Source organism: Pan troglodytes, chromosome 4 (assembly GCF_028858775.2).
Source record: "Pan troglodytes isolate AG18354 chromosome 4, NHGRI_mPanTro3-v2.0_pri, whole genome shotgun sequence".
In the NCBI taxonomy this organism is placed as follows: domain Eukaryota; kingdom Metazoa; phylum Chordata; class Mammalia; order Primates; family Hominidae; genus Pan; species Pan troglodytes.
In genome coordinates, this window is record NC_072402.2 from 54,116,896 (window position 1) to 54,135,365 (window position 18,470).

The 18,470-nt window shown below is 38.9% G+C and overlaps 1 protein-coding gene and 1 long non-coding RNA gene across 16 annotated transcripts in view; one reads left to right on the top strand and one right to left on the bottom strand.

The window, feature by feature from the left end:
• Positions 1 to 12,935, bottom strand: part of LOC134809959 (uncharacterized) — a 63,485-nt gene extending 50,550 nt beyond the window's left edge. For all 3 annotated transcript variants that reach the window (XR_010156916.1, XR_010156915.1, XR_010156914.1), the window contains exon 1: positions 12,647 to 12,935. This is a non-coding gene — a long non-coding RNA (uncharacterized LOC134809959). The remainder of the gene's footprint in view (positions 1 to 12,646) is intronic.
• PDE4D (phosphodiesterase 4D) overlaps positions 1 to 18,470 on the top strand; it is a 1,566,198-nt gene that overhangs the window by 23,547 nt on the left and 1,524,181 nt on the right. For 3 of the 13 annotated variants that reach the window (XM_063810423.1, XM_063810422.1, XM_063810425.1), the window contains one exon: positions 5,040 to 5,108. The exons of 8 other annotated variants lie outside the window; for them this stretch is intronic. The gene's annotated coding sequence lies outside the window, so the exon portion shown is untranslated. Of the gene's footprint in view, positions 1 to 5,039; positions 5,109 to 13,003; positions 13,129 to 18,470 lie in introns of those variants that run through there. 2 more of the 13 variants (XM_063810431.1, XM_063810424.1) reach the window with 1 other exon arrangement.

The following is an 18,470-nucleotide window of genomic DNA, read 5'->3' on the forward strand; positions in this document are numbered from 1 at the left end:
CACCTCATATTCTTACTCATAGGTGGGAATTGAACAATGAGAACACATGGACACAGGAAGGGGAACATCACACTCTGGGGACTGTTGTGGGGTGGGGGGAGCGGGGAGGGATAGTATTAGGAGATATACCTAATGCTAAATGATGAGTTAATGGGTGCAGCACACCAGCATGGCACATGTATACACATGTAACTAACCTGCACATTGTGCACATGTACCCTAAAACTTAAAGTATAATAATAATAAAATTAAATTAAAAAAAAGAAAACCTGTAGCTCTGGTATCATAGTGGCTGTAGTGACTGGTTGAATGATTTAATCTATTTCAGCCTCAGTTGCCTCAGCTGTTAGAGGAGTTAATTATATCAGTCCTGCCTTATAATCATAGCAATAATTCCCATTTCCAAATGCCTGCCATGGGTCAGGTTCTTGCTATGTCTTTGGCACATATTATCTTTAAGTCTCATCAACTCTGCAAGGAAGGAACAATTGTCATTCACAGTTTACAGCTGAGAAAGCTGAGGCTCAGATTATTTCAGTAAGCTGCCTGAAGTCATGCAGCTAAGTGGCAAAGCCAGGATATAAACTTCATATGTATGTTCACAAAGTCCCCACTTAGTCCTCCATGGAATTTTTAGAGCTATTTAAAATGACATGTGTGAAAGTGTTTTGAAAATAGCAAAGTTCCTTGTAAATGCATGTTATTATTATCATACTGATGAATATAAATTACTTAACATCTATTTACCAAGTTCCTTATAGATATTTAGCACTGAGTCAGTTTTCATTTTGGACAATCTATGGAATTAGTTATTTCTCTAATGTAGTATTACATAAGATGCATTATAAATAAATCTTAAATATTTTCAAGTGGAAATTTCTTCCATCCTTGGGACCAGGTTCTTCCTTCTTCTCCTTCTTCTTCTTTCTTCTTCTTCTTTTTAATTTTTTTTTTTTGAGACTGGGTCTCTGTCACCCAGTCTGGGATGCAGTGGCACAATCATGGATGGCTCACTGCAGCCTCGACCTTTTGGGTTCAAGTGATCCTTCCTCCTCAGCCTCTCCAGTAGCTGGGACCACAGGTATGGCCACCACACGCAGCTAATTTTTTTATTTTTCTAGAGATGGTGTCTCACTATGTTGCCTAGGCTGATCTCAAACTCCTGGGCTCAAGTTATCCTGTTTCAATCTCCCTAAGTGCTGGGATTAGAGGTATGAGCCACCACACCCAGCCTGGGTTTTAGTTTCTTTTTGATCATATTTGGAGAAAAAAAGAAAAGAAGCAAATTTGCTAATCAAAATTGAGTGAATGTTTCAAGAAACAAAAACAATTAAATGTAGTCCAACCTTGAGAATCAGCAAGTAAAAACCTCTGAAGCCAAGAGGGCTAACAGGAAAACTGAAGGAGAGGAGAGAAATATACCATAAGCATTTTCAAACCTCTGCTTCAAATTCTTGTATTTATAAATGGTCTGGGCCAGCAGTGTAACTCTCCCTGTCTCGCTCTTTGTTGTTTATTTTTTGGAGTCTTTAATGACCAATCTGGTTGCTGAAATTTACTTGAAGAGTTTATTCTTGATTCTGAGGTATAAGATTTTCTGTGTGAAGATGGCTGGGAATCCACACAACTCTCCTAAAATAAGCACCAAGTTTTGGAAAGAATTTTCTCTTGTGGAAAACATCCATTTCCAAAGAGAGCCATCAGCATGAGATTGCTTTTTTTTCTTTTTAACCGCCCCCCACCCAAGGAGAAAGCTGAGGGGAGTCAGTCTGTGAAGCAGCCAGGAATCAACTTTCATGACAGTTTTAACATTCAAGGCAGACTTTTCCCTTGGTCTTTTGGAAGAACTGCTGAAATCTCAATGAAAGTTCATGAAATTCTGTAGAGGAATCAGCTGAGTCTAGAAATAAGCTGTTCCATATTGTTTCCTCTGTTTCCTTATATATAAAGAGTGGGTAAAAAGAAGCACCTTGGAAAGTCATTGTGAGATTAAATGGCATAATGCATGCACATCTCCTGGCACAAACTAATCACCACTGTTGTGTTCTAAGCCAGTTTCCTAAATACACAGATCCAGTTGTTTTTTAAGTCTCAGTGTGAACTGTTTATTCTGTTTGGCCCATGTGGATATCTAAAGAGTTCACAAAAATGCTTTCAAATTGATAAAATATGGAGGAAGCCGCTTCTCTAGTCTTCCTCAAGGATCTGCGTTGGGTGGAATAGAATCTTTGTTTGGGTTTCGTAAGAGTTTCATGATGCAGGGTTTTATAGAGAGGGAGCTAATGCCATTGGGTGGCTGATCACCTAGGTGGAATGAATGTGGGGCCACTCATCCATGCATTTTTCTGCAGGTGAGATGGGATAGGGTAGCCCTTGTACAGTTCTTCTGTCAGAGATCTTGGTCACATTTGAGTCTCTGCTGGGCTAAGGCAGAAGCCCTTATAGGAGGATAGGACCACTACCTGGCCAGGCTTGGTTTTCTTTAGCTCAGAGCCTGGAATTGGCTAAATTTGAACAGACAAGATTAAAAAAAACAAGCTGATTATACAAGTGATATTGTAAAGGAAAAGCTAGATACCATAAGAGCTGGATACCAGCCCAGTGTTGCTGTTTGGATTTGATCATACTCTCTTGAGTACAGGAACAAGAGGGCAGCCTAACATTGTCCCTGAAGCCCTCTGCCCACAGCCAGTCAGATCCATGTCCAACCTTAGCAGCTAGGATACTGGCCATCCCTGTGGCCCAGGCCCCATTTGTACAAGTTCTGGGACTGGGGTGAAGGTATTCTTGTTATAATGCCTTTTTAACACAATTCTGGCCTTTTGGGAGAGAGAGTCAATGTTTTACACTCTGGGGACTCAACTTGTGCTCTGATTCACCTTTGGCAAGGGTCCTCTAGTGGAATGGGCTCTGCCCAGGGAGTCAGTGGACTGCTGTTTGCTGGTTGATTTTAGACAAGTTACTTTATGTTTGTGGACCTCATTTTCCTCTGAGCAAAGACATCTCTAACCTGAGTCACAGCACAATCTTTGTGGTCTGACTCTGTCTGGGGCATGGAAAATGTGTGTGTGTGTGTGTGTGTGTGTGTGTGCATGTGTGTGTCTCCAGTCACTGGTTCTGGGGATGTTCCTCCAAACTGTTCTTGCCTTCTTTCTGTTATCCAAACTTTTCTGTGCAGAAGAACAAGATTTAAGTTTGAATGGATCATTGTTTCTTTCCGGCTAAACAACTGCTGATAGTCAGAGGATGACCTATTTCTGAAGCAGAGGACCAAGGAGAAATTTATGGATTTCTATTCTTTAGACTTAACCAGTGTTCCTTCTTGGAACATATGTTATGGAACTTGACTAATCGCCCTGGCAATATGTTGCCAAAGTTTTCTTGGCAATAGATCAAAGTCTGTAATATACCAGCACATCAGCTTTGCAGAGCTCAGACAATGAGAAAACAGGTAGGGGTGGGAGAAAGCACTTGCAATTAATTTTGGAGTCAGATTTTGATAGAAAAGTAGATAGAGGATAGGACTAATTGATTTCTGAAAGAATTACAAGTGGCTGGCGTGCCCCATGACTCACACTGTAATCCAAATACTTTGGGAGGCCAAGGTGGGAGGGTCTCATGAGGCCAGGGGTTTGAGATCAGCCTGGGCAACATAGTGAGACCCTGTCTCTACAAAAAATAAAAAAAATTAGCCAGGCTTAGTGGCATGTGCCTATGATCCCAGCTGCTTGGGAGGTTGAGGTGGGAGGATCACTTGCGACTGGGAGGTTGAGGCTGCAGTGAACCGTGTTCACACCACTGCACTCCAGCCTGGACAACAGAGCAAGATCCTGCCTCAAAAACAAAAAAAAAGAAAGTCAAAAAAGAATTGCAAGCGGCCAATACATAAGAGAAGATGCCTAACACCTAACCCCCCTAATTAGCATTGTGATTATAAAGATAACAATGCTATCATTTCCCCACATCATTTTGGCAGAAATGTGAATGGATGGTTAAACTCGGTGTGCCTGTGAGTTTGATGAAATGGATGTGCTCGTACAACTACCTGATACAACCTTTTGGAGGGCAGGTGGCTGATACTTACTGAAATGTGAAATGTATAATCTTCTTGCCCAGAAATTCTGGGTCTAGGACTTATCCTAAGAAGACAACTATACAAATGTAAAAATACATTTATGTAGTATGTTTGCAAAAGCATATTCATGGGGAAAATGAGAAATAACTTTAATGTTTATCAATAGAGAACTGGTATAGTAAATTATGATAAATACCTACTGTGAAATCCTGCATAGTCAATAAAATGATGGTGTAAAGCTTCATATATTAATGTGAAAAATTATTTAATGGTACAAAACAGGTTATGAAACACAACAATCACATTTCTATACAGTCATATTACTAGAAATATGGGAAGTTGTTAATTTAAATCTGAACAGTTAGAATTTCAGGCTACCTTTACTTCCTTTGCTATTTAAATGTTTCCTCTCCCACCTATCAACTCTGTGTCCTTAGGGAAACTTATTTAACCTTTCTCACTCTTGGTGAAAATGGAGATAATACCAAACTCTTAGAGGTTGTTGTGAGAATCAAGCAATAAAATACATGTCAAGCACCTAGTAAAAAATGTATTTTGATTTTTTTTTGTCATACACAGTTTCCTTTTTTCTTTCATTATGTGAGTACAAACAGCTGTGTCCCTATGCCCAAGATTCAAAGAGAGAAAGCTAAGTGGGCCTTTGAATAACTTCCACTTATTTTAATGCAGGGAAAGCTCTAGTTCCAAATATGTGGAACAGTATTTTCCTAAGGCTGCAGTGTGTCAGAAAAAGACCATATTGAGTCATTGTTTTCTGAAGCCAAGACAGGAGATTGAGAGACGGATGCTGATGGGCAGCCTAAAATAATATTTCATTCTTGTCATCCTTAGGCAGTTTAAGACCAAGTCATTTTGGATAGATCTACAGTTTCCCTCTCGGTTTGGAAGAACAAAGCTTTTGTTATTTATGTTCTTAAACAACAGCGCTTTGTCCTATACTCAGGAGCGTGCAAGGCAAACAGAAGATTTCCTGAACGGCCATCCCATTTATGGTGAGGAGTCAGTCCAAGAGGTAAGTAGACATACTCAGCTGCAACCATCTGCAGAGGGCCCACATTGGCAGCAAAAGGAAATAGCCAAGACTCACAGGAGCACAACAGCCAGTCAGGTTTGGGATTCACTTCTCTGATACTGTGCCAAAGTTGGTGGACTCAGCCATTCTGAAACTCACTGTTCACTTGGGGCCTGCTTTGCACAACAAAACAAATAGCCCTGTTTTGCTTTCCATGTCTGAGGCAGAAAAATAAAAATGGCAATATTTTGAGTGTTTTTACATTGGGAATTTCTGGTCCATAGATAATTATTTCAGATACCCCTGTGTAATCTTTTCAGAGCTGTTGAAAACTGTGGAATAGGGGATAATTAGGGCTCAAGAGATTTCATTAATGGTTAAAGGATCATTAGAAGGACACGTACTGTATCCCTCTTCTTATTTCTCTTCCTGCACTAAAACAACTCCTGGCTTGCTACCATACTTCCGCACCCATGTGCAATTTTCACTTAGCAAAAGGTCAAGTCTAAGTAGAATCTATGAAGTTGGGATTGATTCTGATTGGTAATAATGCTAGCTAGCAAGCATTGAAAACTTGTACCAGGTTTTCTGTTAAGTAGTCTGCATGCACTATCTCAATGTTTCTCAAGGAGTGGTCCATAGATCACTGGCTTTACAAACATTGACGCGTGGTGGTGGGCGTGGGCAATGAAAAGGCAGATTCCTAGATTCTACTCTAGATCCATGGGATCAGCATCCTGTAGTGGGAGCCAGGGATCTACCATTTTAGCAGGTGCCTTGGGTCATCATCCTTATGCACATGACATTCGAGAGCCACTGTGTTATTTCCTAGTGCAACTGTGACTCAGTGTAATCTGCTTTCTTTCCACTCCTCTGATTTCTGTGTGTAAATTTTCATGACAAAAGTTAGACAAAATACCATGGACTGAAGTTAGATATAGAGCAACTCATGTCTCTTTTAGTTGCTGGTGATTGCAAATGTATCTCCATGGCCAAATTGCTTTTGAGGCACTATGTGTGATATTTATCTGTATTGTGGGAAGGTTAAAGAAGTGAGAACTCTTTCCTTGCTTAGTGGTGGCCTGTGCTCTGGAGGTAGAGAGGAAGACACAGGGGCCATGGAGGTGGGACTTACAGGTGTGGTACAGGTTGTATAATCATGATGGTGACCCTGCATGGAGAAGGGAAAGCTTGACCTTTTCCTTGGCTCAGGGCTATGCAAATAGGGCTGGCCCATTTCTGAGAGGGGAAGGTAGCTGATATGCAGGTGTGATTCCCCAGGGCCCAGAAAGACCTGCCTGCCTTCTGCCTTTGTTGTCATGCTTCATGAGGCCTGAAATGTTCACTGGTGGTTATTTCTCTGGTTCTCAGCTTTAGCTCTAGAAAGCCCCTATTGAAATGACATGCCACTTGGAAGATAGCAGGACCATTTACTTATATTTTCACAGACTGCTTTAATCTGCTACTCTGGGGATGGCACACAAAAAGATTTAGTTGATGGGAGGGAGGTTAGGCCCCTTTGTGGGCCACAAAGAAGAATCTGGGGAGCCCAGGGAGACTATTCTGGGGGGAGAAGTGAGGAGGAAAGGCTCTAAAGACAAACTGGACCTGTGTCACAGTTCCGAGGGCTGTCCTCCAGAATACATTGTTTTCCTGAAATTCTCCAGCCCCTTCCATCATTTTCCTCTCAGTGAATGTCCAGTGCTGAATAACTGCTCCCTTAGTCACAGGACTGGACTGCAGCAGTGCTGCAGGTGGTGAGGCTCAGTGGCACAAGTGGCTCTGGGAGGGAATCTTGATGTCGGATTCTGTAGCTGCACCAGCAGAGGGGGAAGAGGGAGATAATTACCCACCTCTGAGTCTGAGATCCCCCTACCCCCAGTGCATTCTTCTGCCAGGAGCAGGATCATTAGAATAAGTGAGACTTAGCTTAGCTCATTCAACTCCTTGCCAGGCCCCATGCAAAGCTTTCAAACTTTCAAATATACGATCATTTCTAGAGACTATGTTGGGATCCCCTGCATTTCTTTATCCGTTTGTTGAGAAGGACCAGAGATGATGCCTAACTTTAGCCAAGAGTTTGTTTGTGGGTCCAATAAGCCTCACATTTGATTTTATTGGAATTTTAATCTTGCAGAAAGTACCCTATGTTTCAATTTTAAAGCATTTTTTTTTTGTTAAACTGAAAACATCCCTCAATTTTTCCAATGTTCATTTGTCCTCTAGTGCTAATTTATGTGGTAAGTGGTACTGGTTCATTAATTTACTCAGGAGGGTGTAACCACCTTTCATGGAGAAGGGGTGGCTAGGAAGGGGTTTCCAGTGAAGGAACTCATTTTTCTTGGTCTTCATGGTGGGTGCTGGGGAAGGGTGTGCAGTCAGAGGGGCTGCATTTGCAGAAACATGGCTCTGTGTGTGAGCCTGGGTTCTCAGGAATAGGAAGCAGGTAGGTGCAGTGGGTGGGTATTCATGTGGAGGAAGATAAGGACAAAGATCATGCATGAGTAGTGAATGAATGAATGAATGAATGAATGATTGTGTATAGAAGTCCATACTCCTTCTCTGGGGTGGCTATTCCTTCACCAAGCAGACTCTGTTCTTTCTTCTGCTGCTTCTTAGTGAGCACGTCTAAGTCTCAGTTGATATTCTCTTGCTCTGAGAAATTTCTCATCAATGGGAGGAGAAAATATAATTCGCTTCAACATAGCTCATATTTAAGCTGAGAATTCAGCATGAATTCCAGACATGGTTCATGTATTTTGGATAATCAGCATAGCTGTTCATGATCGGTAACCCTCTTTTTTCTCCTCCTTCAAATCATTTTTGGTTAGGTTACCATGACTGAAGATTAATGACTTCCATTATTTTTTTCCCCTCATGCAGGAATGTTTAAACTAGTCTAAACTTTGTACCAACTATCATATGAATCATGTCTACTACTGTTACCCCTTGTGTGTCATGTCCTGGGTTAGTGTCCTTGCATGACACAGCAAAATACAGGGCAGGGTTAAAAGTGTCAAATGAGAACCAGGCAAAAAACTGATGATTAATAGTGACCAACACACTTCACTGTGCTGTTATCTTAGAGGCCTTAAGGCAAAATCTTACTTACAAATATTAGTTGAAATGCAATATGTGATGTTAGTAGACACATTTCACCACATCTGGCAGTTCATTAATTCACCTTCATTTTCTTTTTCTTTTCTTCTTTTTTTTAATCTTTTTTTTTATACTTTAAGTACTAGGGTACATGTGCACAATGTGCAGATTTGTTACATAGGCATACATGTGCCATGTTGGTTTGCTGCACCCATCAACTCGTCATTTATATTAGGTATTTCTCCTAATGCTATCCCTCCCTCAGCCCCCTACCCACTGACAGGCCCTCGTGTGTGATGTTCCCTGCCCTGTGTCCAAGTGTTCTCATTGTTCAGTTCCCACCTATGAGTGAGAACATGCGGTGTTTGGTTTTCTGTCCTTGTGATAGTTTGCTGAGAATGATGGTTTCCAGCTTCATCCATCTCCCTGCAAAGGACATGATCTCATCCTTTTTTATGGCTGCATAGTATTCCATGGAATTCACCTTCATTTTCAATATTGTGTATATTTATTGCAGTGAGCTTAATCCTAATAAAAACAACAATTTTATTTCTATTTATTTATGTTTTTTCAATTTTTTCTTTGAGAGAGGATCTCACTCTGTCACTGAGGCTGGAGTGCAATAGCACAACCATAGCTCACTGCAGCCTCCAACTCCTGGACTTAAGTGATCCTCCCACCTTGGCCTCCCAAGTAGCTGGGACTACAGGTGTGTGCTACCATGCCCAGCTATTTATTTATTTATTTCTCTTTTTTGCAGAGATGGGGTCTTGCTGTGTTGCCCAGAGTGGTCTCAAACTCCTGGATTCAAGTGATCCTTGGCCTTCTAAAGGGCTGGGATTACTAAAGGGGCGAGCCACCATTTCTAGCTGACAATTTTCTTTTAATGAGCAGTCACCATATAATAGGCTCAGTTCTAAGCATGTATTTGCCCATTTAATCTTCACACCAGCCTAGGAGGTAGTTACTGTGTGTGGCACCCTTTTATATAGGAGGAAACTGAGGCATAATGCTGTTAAGTAGCTTGCTCAGGGTCTAACAATTAAGAGTCAGAGCTGGGATGTGAACCCAGGTGGCCTGACTCCAGAGTTTCTACCAACCACCATGTTATACTGCTTTACATGTTTAAAGCAAAGATGTGGTTTTAGCATCAAATATTAAGAATGCACTCCCCACATTTTTCTTATTAAATGTAATTGCCAGTTTTTGTATATGTCATTGTCCTAATGCTTTCGAGAAACTTAGACAAAGAGCAAGACCACAGATAAATGGATCCTTCTGTTCAGGTCTCATTACCTAGAAGAGTTTTGACTACAATATATGAGTACTAAAAGTTGATGGTTTATGCTAATTTTAAGTGTAATATATTTTAGAATTTTGTCACATGCATTATTAGTATGATTTCATATTCATGGCCTTAGGAAGATTAATTTAAACAATAACAACAAGAACAACAACAACAACAACAAAATGCAACAAAAAATTTCCCCCATGTGCCAAGAGCAAATTTTGAGGTCCATTTATCCAGATAAAGTGTTTTGTTATCTGAACCAAGAACATGAACTTTATCTTTATAGTGACCACAGACTCCCATCTCTAGTATCATGATTTTTAATTTGAATTAAAGCATTTTTTTTTGCTTTGTTAAGACGAGGCAGGCCTTCTTGCTGACATTTTAAAAAGCAACTATTTTTCTTTCAGTTTACACTATGAGGCATTGGCTCCAACTGTCAGCATTGAAACTGTCAGCAGTTCCCTACCAGGAAACTGGTTCCAAGGTCTAGGGTTTCCTTAGGTAGAGGCTGGCACTGTGAAAATAATGGGGCTCTTTATCCATGTCACCTGGAATGGAGTTAATACCCTGCCAGTCTTAGTTGATTTGACATACTAACAGGATGGGTCTGAACGTTTTCTATAGTTTACTCATGAGTGACTTTCTTTGGCTTACGTAAATGGCAAGGCCAGACAAATTAGCTTATGGACCTAGCAATCATTCTTGGCCCAGATTTTGAGACACTTTTCAATCAACCATAGTTGCTCTAATACCTGAGATTTGCTGACAGTGCTTGGTTCAGAAAAAGGTTCAGTTTCCTGAGCAATTTTTCTTTTATTGGGATCATCTTAATTCTTGTTTGCGGGGTTAAGATGAAGGAAATATGAGCAAGGACTGCACTCAGCTATTTGGGTGACCCTTGTATACCATGAGCTTCTTAGATAGGGCCTGATGTGATCACCAGAAAACATTAATTGATCGTGATGACAGGAGATAGTCTCTCTAGCCAGAACCTGCTAATACAAGTCCTGATGAATTGAGAATGATGCCTGAAGGAAGCAGACTGACGTGGTGCATTAGTAATTTTAGGCAAAAGAAGATAATGGTACTAGTATGTATATTTTTTAGTTTCCTTTTCCATTGCTTTGTTTTGCACAGGCTGAAGAAAATAAATGTAAACAGCATATTATGGTGGCTCAGGGTGGATAATAATGGGACATCACTTCCTTTGTTTCAGTGTGAGGTTGCCCCTGCTATGGGACAGCTCCAAGGACTAAAGATTTCAATCCCCAGAAAAATGTCGAGTCCCAGTAACATGTTTCAGGTTATCATGATTATTATGATTATAGGAGGGGAAGAGCAGTGCTGGTCTTTTAGAAAGTTCTCATCATGAATGTGTTCTGGAGTGAACATCACTTACTAACAGATGAGCAGCTTGAAGTTGAGTCAAACAAAACTTTTAGTGTTTGTAAGGGTCAGGGAGCCTGGGGACAGTCTGTAACTCAGTTGTATATTGACACAGAGAATGTACAAAAGCTGTGAAAGCTTCCACTTGAATGACTGCGGATGGTTGCTGGCGACTGTCTTGGACAGTAAGGGTTTTCTTCGGAGTTGTAGGAGGTGAAGTCTTCCTATGGGAAATTTCTGGACAAAAATACAAATGAAATGACTTGCAGGCCTCAGTTTAGAGTATTGTTGGCTTTGTCTGTCAACAAATGGAGATTTGAACATGGGAGTTCAAGGGGATTTTAATGAAATTTTATTAAGGAGATGAGAAGCAGGGAGTCTGTGTTGAAAATTCAATAAAGGGCTTGTTTTCCATCTCAGCCTGGATAATCTATGTTATCTCTGAGTAAAGGGGGTAACAATTCTAACAACCTGGCTTCCTTAGAAGTTTCCATTCTCATATAGTCACCGAAGGCAGCAGCACTGTCAAATAAACAAAGGTTTAATTAAATAAAAACTATTTAAACAGAGCAGAAATATTCTTCCCTGGCTAGTCACAGATTGGACAATTCAAAGAACAAACCCTGGGGGGAAATTGCCAATGGATTACTTTTTCTGTTTTCTGTCTATTGCAATGTTTTTCTTTCTGGTGTCAAATCTCAAGTTGAATTCAGTCAATTATCTACAGCCAAAAAAAGTGCATAAATGTCTCTTCTGTTACTGTTTATATGTCACCACTAAACAAAGCAAAATTTTCTTCTCAGCTTCTTGCCTTAGGATTTTATAAGTCCAACAAAACAAATAAAATATTATGTATATTCTATCGTCACTATGAAAGCATAAGGATTGATTTAGTTATGTACAAGTTTATTGCCAAAGTTTTTCTTCGTTGCTAATGTTACACTTGCTACAAAATGTATTAAAGAAACAGACAATTTGCTAAGGATTTGGAAGGATTTGTCATTGGGTTAAGTACATTAAGTATCTAAGAGGTGTGGTGTTCTGGTTATGTGTATGTCAGTTTCACATATTTTTTTGCTTTCTTATTTTAGTTGCCTCTATAATCATTTTGACTTTAAAATGTTTTCCGCAGATCCTTTAATAACTGCAAATGTAGAAGTATGGTGTAACAAGTAATTGGTATGACTAACACTAAAATGTAATGGGAAATAAGGATACTATTGTAAAGAAAACAAGAAGAACCTGGGGTAGGGGAGCAGTATTGATTCTCTCTTAGGATTCCTAAGATTCTCTGTCCCAACCCTTCTACCACGGAACATTCTTATGTGGTCTAAGTGTCAAAGACCAGAGGAACTGGGCAGTAACTTATCTTCTCAATTTTCTCTCTGAACATAGATATTTTCTTTAAGATACGAAAAACTTTTAATTGTGCTCCTGAAACCCATCCCTGTCCTGTCTCAGCCCCGTTGACTCTTCTTTCTGTGGGTGGGTGAAAAGCCTACCCATCTGCAAAGGTAGCTCTGAAACTGTTCTGGAAAATCCTGTATTTTCCTCCACAAATGATCGTTTTAGTTTCAAGTTTATTTCAGGTACATTAATTCTCCCCCTTCTCAGACTTCATAACAAATGATCCTGCACACGATTAGAATAGGAAAATGTAAAATAAAATCGAAGCATATCTAGTTGCCTCAGCGACTTTATGCTTATCACTTTCAGTCTGCATTATTCTACTAAAAATAAAAAGAAAGATGAAAATTACCTCAGGCGTTTGCTGCCGTGCCTGCCCTTTGGTTTTTGGGACGGCTCGGGTCCTGTAGCGCCGGCACAGCTGAGATTGCCAAGCCGGGAAGAGACCTTGCTCCAGGTGTAGCTGCGTTTTCCCCAGATCACCTGTCCTTTTCCCCTCCGACAAGGAAGCTGTGATTTTTCTCTGGCCTTTAGAGGCAAAGTGATTCCAGATAAGTAGATTAATGTGTAGAATATCTCATCTGTGTTGTTCCAGTGCAGCCCTTTCAGCTTTCCAGAGCCAGTTAGACTTGTTATGAGGAGCTAAGTGATTGGCTGGCTCTGGAGCTCAGTTTCATAGATTATAGCCCAGCGTACGAGAAGCACGAGTCCTATAGTTGGCGTACCCTGAGGCCTGCCAGTTCCTGCCTTAATGCATATGTAGTCGTAATTGAGTTCTGACACGGCCTTGGATGTTTCTGTCCTAAATAGCTGACATTGCATCTTCAAGACTGTGTGAGTAATCCTGATATTTTTTTTAAAGCTCAGTAAATTAATTACATGCCCTGGGAGGGAGTGATTGTAAGTAGAAAATACTGAACTAGCAGATGATTCGTTTTTAAGGTGCTATACTATGTGTATCAAGTTCAAGACGATGAATCTTAAAGCTTCTAAGAACTGGCAGGGTTTTTCCAGCTTTGTGCCATGAATCACAGTCAAGCTGCATTTTGAAGGAGGCTGTTTGATGCATTTGCTAGCTCTGTTTGTTTTATGGGGTCAGTAAAGTGGCAGAGGTCCAACAGGAGCAGGTTAAAGCAGGATGCTGGGATCAAAGCTTAGAGAGCACTTGAGTCAGGCAAGTTTTAAGTTTTCCCACCCCCAAGCATCTCAGTCCAAAACTGAGAGCAAGCAGCAAATATTATAATAAATGCTTTGGGGACAGGGGTACACAGCAGATAGGGCACAGTAACAGGAGAAATGTAAAATGATGGCAGCAATACTTTTGTTCACTGTAATCTGCAGCCAATTGAAGACATACACTATGAATAACTAAAACATTTTTATATGAACAAAAATGCTCTTCAGTGGTTCTGTTTATGTGGTAGAGGGCTGAATGAAAAACCATGCACTTGTTGTAAAAAAGCCTTATAAAAATTACATTAAACACATACAGACACAACCATAACAGAAGAAAGTATGTGGATTGGAATTTGTGATTGGAGCAGATCAAATTAAGCCAGGGAAGCCGTTATTAGGTTTGTATGATTGCTGGGGGCTAACTTCTGTTGCTGACAAGGTTTAGGATAAAGCTGGAGCAGATTGAAGTGGAAAACCAGAAAACATCAGCATTTCATTACCTTCTATAGCATACACTGCAGGGTAGAATTAATACTGAGTATAGACTGGTAAATGTGAGCAGTTTACTTTTTGCTTTTAAATCATTATTGATTTCCCCTAGCCTATCATAAAAAATAATAGGGCTTTTGCCTGTGAAATTAGTGCTTAGAAATATTTTTCTTCCTCCCAAATAATTTTTATACTTTTTCTCAATACAGCACAAAGGTAGGTCATTAAAAAAAAAAGGGGTTGCTTTTCAAGTTGCTTTTTGTCTAATTTTTCCTCTTTAGACCTGTAGATACAAATGTATATATTTGTGCTATGTATAACTCTCAAGCATAAATCATTTGAACAGTATTTAAAATCACAGGCTCCTGTGGCAAATATAAACTTTTAATAGCTGTAGTTGGCAATTACTTGCCAATTCCTATAAAAATAACATTAGTGGTTTATTTTTGATTGCACCTAAACAACTGGCATGATTTAGCCAGTAGGAGAGAAATATTAGTTGTGTTTTGCATAATTTTGTGTTTAGATCACACTGGAAATACAAAGTTTTGTTGTTAAAAATATTTTTGCTTTCTGAAATATTATCCCCTTTCAGATCACACCAATGAATGAAGTTTGTAGAAAGAAAGAAAAGTAGCCAACGTAGACTCCTTTTCTGTATCAATCAAATATATGCAAAATACATAGATTTTTAAAAATGTAATTTTAATACATTCCTTTAGAAACACATTTACTTCATGAAGAAACAGTATAATGAGTTCATTTATTGACCCAGAATAGTGAGTTGATTTATTGAGTTTCTGTAGCCATAGACACGAATAGTAATGGTTGGCTCATTCTTAGCTATACATTCCTAACTGACTGTATTAGTGGGAGAAAGGAGTGCATCTATAAAATAAATATAATCCCATCCCTCAAGGTGGTCTGGAGCCCATCTAAGAGTAAGAAGTAGTAGAGTTGAAGCTGCTTTATCTGAATCAGCTCCTGACTTCAACTCAGCTCCTCTTTTTCCTTGGGTCCATGTGGCCCACTTGGTGTAGTATTCACATCTCCTTCCACCTTTTTATGCCTTCATTGTTTACATTAGCTTGCTTGGGCTCTTATTGAGATGAATCACATAAAATTGCTTAATTATCAAACATTAATCAGCTGCCTATATAATTCACAGGATGTTTAAAACCAAGGCTCAAGGAAATTCTGGTGGGTGTATACTAGGAGTGTTTACGTCTTGCATCGGTACTTTACTCTGGGACTTCCATCACTTCAGTTCTTCCTGAGATGCCAGAGTCATATCTCTTACTTGTGAAAGAACAGAGCTTTAAGAAATGGAGTCTAGAGGTGCCAGGTGCCCAGTGGACAGTGGGCTGGGGGCAAGGCATGGTGGGGAAAGCAAAAAAAAACTCCCAAACAGCAATAGTTGATCTTTCTTCTATCCACTCCTCTCAATTTTCTAAAACCATTTTTGTCTAACTGTGGAAGTTCTTTTGCAGATAAGGTTCTGTAAAACTATGCATATCTGCCATAGACAGATGGATTTGACAAAAGATGTATCCAAAAAGGAATGTATCACATCATGAACTTGCTAAGTGTTCATGAATACACACTGGCATTTGGAGACTATTAACACTACCTACTGAAGCAAAGACATAAATCCAAATTGAAAAAAATATAATTTTTTGATTGAATTACATTTTCCAGTGGGTTTTTTTTTTGGTGAATTTTGTTTTTGGAAAAATTTGCTCTTCCCTCCAACGTTTTTCCTGTGTTATATATAGGACTGATTTGATTTCTTCAGCTTGCCCAAGAATTTAATTATTCTTACTTTGTGTTTTCAAAAGAGTTGCTGTCTACCTTGAGCATGTTTTTAAAAAAGCAGAACAAAACGAATGAAACAAATATCCCTCTTCCCACAGAAAAAGCACACCACCAAGGAGTTAAATGCCCTACATTTCTTTAAGTCCCTCCTTTTGTGGAGCTAGACACTGGTGGAAGAGGAGCTTTCATTTAATTTCTAGACAATCAGTGATTCCAGCTTAACTATAACTGTGTTCCTCTAATATCTGATTTCAAGAAGCAGAACATTTTGGTGAATTAATCTTAGAGTCAACGGGACCACGCTCAGGCCATGAAACGTTTTCTAAGCCTCAGTCTCTATGTCTTTAAAATGAAAATAATGATATATGTTCTGGTATTTTACTAGATTGGTGAATATCCACATCACAATGAGAAAGTGCTTGTCAAAAGAACATTGTAACGTGTAATTTGTAATGTGCTGTACATGTACACTATTATTATGACTGTAGCTCATCATGCTAGGGTTAGGACTCTTTACTTCTAAAACATATTCCCAGTAATGGACAAAACTTTTGAAGCAAAGAAAATCTTCACTGTTTGATCCTAATGTTATGAAGGCTTTTGGACCTTACATTTGTTTAAGCTCCCATTGAATCTCCCATTGGAGCTTCAATGCTGATCCATCTATTACTTGAGTATTAAAAATACCGATAGGTTTACTGTGATAAATGAATGTGGCATTGTATGTGAAAACATATTTAGTAAACTTCCATGTGCCATAGCCATATAAATATTACATATTGCAATAATTATCAGTATATTAATAAAAATTCTTTGCAAATTTTCAATTTTTAAAATGGAAAGTATCAGATATATTTCTTATTGATTGGATTGACTAACTTTCTAAGCTATGTTTGCTTCCCTCAAACAAGATGAATGTTCCTGTTGGTTAAGCTTGTGCCGTAATTTTCTTTCCACTTAGATACAGCACTAAGCCAATAGTTAGATAAGCATTCCTTCACAGCCTACATTTAGAGCTGCCAATGACGAAGTTTTAGAGGACATATTTTCCTCACAGGAAAAAGTGGGTTAGGAAATTTAGACTGACAGATGTTCTTGGGTTTTTTTTTTTTTAAATTCCTGTCTTGACTCTCATTATTAAATTTTGCTAAGGAAATAATCATGTAGGTTTTGAGGTGATGCTTATTCCTAGCAGTCTTTTCATCTCAGGGATGCAATGAATGGTCAAAATGACCTTCTGAATGATTTGAAAGATCAATTAACAGTTTTGAATCCCAAATTTTTAGGTGGTTCTGCTTCAGAAAATCATTAGGCTTTTTGGAATAATGTCCATAGCTGCATCCTACATTTCAGTGGTTTCAGCTCACTGCTGTTATAGTTTGATGATTTCCTAACAGCAATATTGGTTATGCTAAAGCAGTTACCCATTTCACCTGTTGAACCCTTTTTAAAAGATAGAAGAAATCATAGAGGAATCACAATAAGTAAAACATATTAAAATGGAGTGGATTATCTCCACTTTTATCTCACACAGCTCACCCAGAAATTCATGAGAGAACTTTCTAGGAATGAAACAATTTCATTTGTAGTAGTATTTGAAAACTGGATCTAGGGCCATTGACCTGACTTTTTTGTACCTTTGGTGATTGGATAAGAACACTTCTTCAGTAATTTAAAACTATAGTGAAATAATGTTTTTTTAAACTTCTCAATAAGACTTTATTTATTCAGCAAAAATCAGGAGTTAGGTGCTAGAAACACAAAGATGAACAAGACATGGTTTCCTTAAGGAGCTTATAACCTACTAGACATTTATTTCATGTTTGCAGAACTTTTAGGATAATTCTCAAAGAAAAAGGGTTATTATGAGGTTGCTACTTTTCTCCTCAAAATATTTTCTATGTTAATAATGAAGGAATGACCAATCTATAGTATATACAAAAAGTACTGGGTAGAAATATATTAATTTTCTTGGCTGGGTGTGGTGGCTCACATCTGTGGTCCCAGCTACTTGGGATGCTGAGGTGGGGGATCACTTAAGCCTGTCAGTTCCATGCTGCAGTTGAGTCGTGATTATATCACTGCATTCCAGCCTGGGCAGGCAACAGAGTGAGACCCTGTCCCCCACCCACCCCCAGAAAAGAAACATGAAAATTTTCTTATAAAATTTTACTTTTTAGAGTCTCCAGCCTTATTTAATTCAGTTACCATATTTGACAAATAAATGGTGGAACCAAGATGTTACCAGGTTTAAGTTTCATATACAGTAGAACTGAGACAGGAACCTAGAGTACCTGGAACTAGAATCCAGATCTCTGCCCTTTCAGTTTAGGATGTACTGACAATATATATTGCTACTTAAAATTGCTAAAACAAAATTTATAAGCATCTATATATTTTGCAGCTAGGACAATTATCTACAAACATGATATTTAATGGAAGATATGATAGTAACATCTGAGATATACAATTATGTTATAAAATCTAAAATCAACAAGAAAGGAATAAAGTTGTACCATTCCAGGAAATACATTTCCAGAGCTTTAGATGTCCTTATTAGATTCTACATGTTAGTTTTGGTAATGTTAACTGCCATAACATATAAAATCTGAAATCTTGTTGACTTAACTGAGAAGTTTATTTCTCACTCAATCAAAGCCTAAAGTGAGTATTCTTGATGGGCAGATTCTTCTCAT